Source organism: Arachis ipaensis, chromosome B8 (genome assembly GCF_059453495.1).
Source record: "Arachis ipaensis isolate K30076 ecotype BB chromosome B8, ASM5945349v1, whole genome shotgun sequence".
In the NCBI taxonomy this organism is placed as follows: domain Eukaryota; kingdom Viridiplantae; phylum Streptophyta; class Magnoliopsida; order Fabales; family Fabaceae; genus Arachis; species Arachis ipaensis.
The window spans coordinates 56,149,147-56,152,850 of NC_142443.1; the positions used below are offsets into that span (position 1 = coordinate 56,149,147).

At 35.4% G+C, this 3,704-nt stretch overlaps 1 non-coding gene and 1 pseudogene across 1 annotated transcript; one reads left to right on the forward strand and one right to left on the reverse strand.

The window, feature by feature from the left end:
- Positions 1-1,391: 1,391 nt before the first annotated feature.
- LOC148548183 (uncharacterized) lies at positions 1,392-3,704 on the forward strand (annotated as a pseudogene).
- Positions 1,926-2,033, reverse strand: LOC148548184 (small nucleolar RNA R71). The gene has a single exon (XR_015897273.1). It is a non-coding gene; the product is annotated as a small nucleolar RNA R71 (small nucleolar RNA).

Here is a 3,704-nt window from a genome sequence, read left to right on the forward strand (position 1 = left end):
TTCGAAAATTCATGCATTCATAGTGTTCTTCATGATCTTCAAGTTGTTCTTGGTAAGTCTTCTTGTTTGATCTTGATGTTTTCTTATTTTGTGTCTTTTGTTGTTTTTCATGTGCATCTTTGCATTCATAGTGTCTAAGCATTAAAGATTTCTAAGTTTGGTGTCTTGTATGTTTTCTTTGCATCAAAAATTTTTCAAACACATGTTCTTGATGTTCATCATGATCTTCAAAGTGTTCTTGGTGTTCATCTTGACATTCATAGTGTTCTTGCATGCATCATGTGTTTTGATTCATAATTTTCATGTTGTGAGTCATTTTTTATGTTTTTCTCTCTTATAATTAAAAAAAATAAAAAAATAAAAAAATATCTTCCCCTTTTTCTCTCATAAATTTTCGAAAATTTGAGTTGACTTTTTCAAAATTTTTTAAAATCTAGTTGTTCCTTATGAGTCAAATCAAATTTTCAATTTGAAAATCTTATCTTTTTCAAAACCTTTTTCAAAAATCAAAACTTTTTTATTTTTCTTAATTTTACCTCATAAATTTCGAAAATATTATCAACAATTAATGTTTTGATTCAAAAATTTCAAGTTTGTTACTTGCCTAGTAAGAAAGATTCAACCTTTAAGTTCTAGAATCATATCTTGTGATTACTTGTGAGTCAAGTCATTAATTTTGATTTTAAAATTTCAAATCTTTTTCAAACAAATCTCTTTCAATCATATCTTTTCAAACTTTGATTTCAAAATCTTTTTCTAACTTCTTATCTTTTCAAATTTAATCTTCAAATCTTCTTAATATCTTTTCAATCATATCTTTTCAATCATATCTTTTTAATCATATCTATTTTTAAAATAAATTTCTATCATATCTTTTTAAATCTTATCTTTTTCAAAAATTTTATTTTAAAATATCTCTTCTAACTTCTTATCTTATTATCTTTTCAAAATTGATTTTCAAATCTTTTTCAACTAACTAATTAACTTTTTGTTGTTTCTTATCTTTTTCAAAACTGCCCAACTAACTCTCTACCTTTAATTTTCGAAAATCCCTTCCCTCTTTTTTCAAAATTTCATTTTAATTAACAAATTGTTTTAATTTTAATTTAATTTCAATTTTAATTTTCGAATTTTAGATTTAAATTTAAAATATTTTTATTTTATTTTGTTAAATTTTTGAATTCTTCTCTCATCTCTAATCTCCTTCTATTTATTTATTCATCTACTAACATTTCTCCTCACCCAAAATTTGAACCCCTTCTTCTCCTCTGAGTTTGAATTCTTCTCTTCTTTATTCTTATCCTTCTTTTCTTCTACTTACACAAGGGAACCTCTATACTGTGGTAAAAAGGATCCCTATTATTATTATTTTCTGTTCCCTCCTTTTTCATATGAGCAGGAGCAAGGACAAGAACATTCTTGTTGAAGCAGACCCTGAACTTGAAAGGACTCTGAAGAGGAAACTGAGAGAAGCTAAAATACAACAATCCAGAGATAACCTTACAGAAATTTTCGAAAAGGAAGAGGAGATGGCAGCCGAAAATAATAATAATGCAAGGAGGATGCTTGGTGATTATACTACACCTACTTCCAAGTTTGATGGAAGAAGCATCTCAATCCCCACCATTGTAGCAAACAATTTTGAGCTGAAACCTCAATTAGTTGCTCTAATGCAATAGAACTGCAAATTCCATGGACTTCCATCAGAAGATCCCTACCAGTTTTTAACTGAGTTCCTGCAAATCTGTGAGACTATTAAGACTAATGGAGTAGATCCTGAAGTCTACAGGCTCATGCTTTTCCCTTTTGCTGTAAGAGGCAGAGCTAGAACATGGTTGGACTCACAACCTAAAGATAGCCTGAACTCTTGGGATAAGCTGGTCATGGCCTTCTTGGCTAAGTTCTTTCCTCCTCAAAAGCTGAGCAAGCTTAGAGTGGATGTTCAGACCTTCAAGCAAAAAGATGGTGAATCCCTCTATGAAGCTTGGGAAAGATACAAGCAGATGACCAAAAGGTGTCCTCCTGACATGCTTTCAGAATGGACCATTCTGGATATATTCTATTATGGTCTGTCTGAGTTCTCCAAGATGTCACTAGACCATTCTGCAGGTGGATCCATTCACCTAAAGAAAACGCCTGCAGAAGCTCAAGAACTTATTGACATGGTTGCAAATAATCAATTCATGTATACTTCTGAGAGAAATTCCGTGAATAATGGGACGCCTCAGAAGAAGGGAGTTCTTGAAATTGATGCTCTGAATGCCATATTGGCCCAGAACAAAGTGTTGACTAAGCAAGTCAACATGATTTCCCAAAGTCTGAATGGATGGCAAAATGCATCCAACAGTACTAAAGAGGCATCTTCTGAAGAAGAAGCTTATGATCCTGAAAACCCTGCAATAGCAGAGGTAAATTACATGGGTGAACCTTATGGAAACACCTATAATTCATCATGGAGAAATCATCCAAATTTCTCATGGAAGGATCAACAAAAGCCTCAACAAGGCTTTAATAATGGTGGAAGAAACAGGCTCAGCAATAGCAAGCCTTTTCCATCATCTTCTCAGCAACAGACAGAGAACTCTGAACAAAATACCTCTAATTTAGCAAACTTAGTCTCTGATCTGTCCAAGGCCACTCTAAGTTTCATGAGTGAAACAAGGTCCTTCATAAGAAATTTGGAGGCACAAGTGGGCCAGCTGAGTAAGAAAATCACTGAAACACCTTCTAGTACTCTCCCAAGCAATACAGAAGAGAATCCAAAGAGAGAGTGCAAGGCCATTGATATAATCAATATGGCTGAATGCATGGAGGACAGAGAGGACGTAAACCCCACTGAGGATAACCTCATGGGACGTCTCTCAAGCAAGAAGGAGTTCCCTTCTGAGGAACCAAAGGAATCTGAGGCTCATCCAGAGACCATAGAGATTCCATTGAACCTTCTTATGCCCTTCATGAGCTCTGATGAGTATTCTTCTTCTGAAGAGAATGAGGATGTTACTAAAGAGCAAGTTGCCAAGGACCTTGGTGCAATCATGAAGCTGAATACCAAATTATTTGGTAATGAGACTTCGGAAGATGAACCTCCCTTGCTCATCAATGAACTGAGTGATCTGGATCAACTGACATTGCCTCAGAAGAAACAGGATCATGGAAAGTTCCTAATACCTTGTACCATAAGCACCATGACCTTTGAGAAGGCTCTGTGTGACCTTGGGTCAGGGATAAACCTCATGCCACTCTCTGTAATGGAGAATCTGGGAATCCTTGAGGTACAGGCTGCCAATTTCTCATTAGAGATGGTAGACAAATCCATGAAAATGGCTTATGGACTAGTAGAGGACGTGGTAGTAAAGGTTAAAGGCCTTTACATCCCTGCTGATTTCATAATCCTAGATACTGGGAAGGATGAGGATGAATCCATCATCCTTGGAAGACCCTTCCTGGCCACAACAAAAGCTGTGATTGATGTGGACAGAGGAGAGTTGGTCCTTCAACTGAATGAGGACAACCTTGTATTTAAAACTCAAGGATCTCCTTCTGTAACCATGGAGAGGAAGCATGACAAGCTTCTCTCAGTACAGAGTTAAATAAAGCCCCCACAATCAAACTCTAAGTTTGGTGTTGGGAGGCCCCAGCCAAACTCTAAGTTTGGTGTTGAATCCCCACATCCAAACTCTAAGTTTGGTGTTGGAAGTCTATAA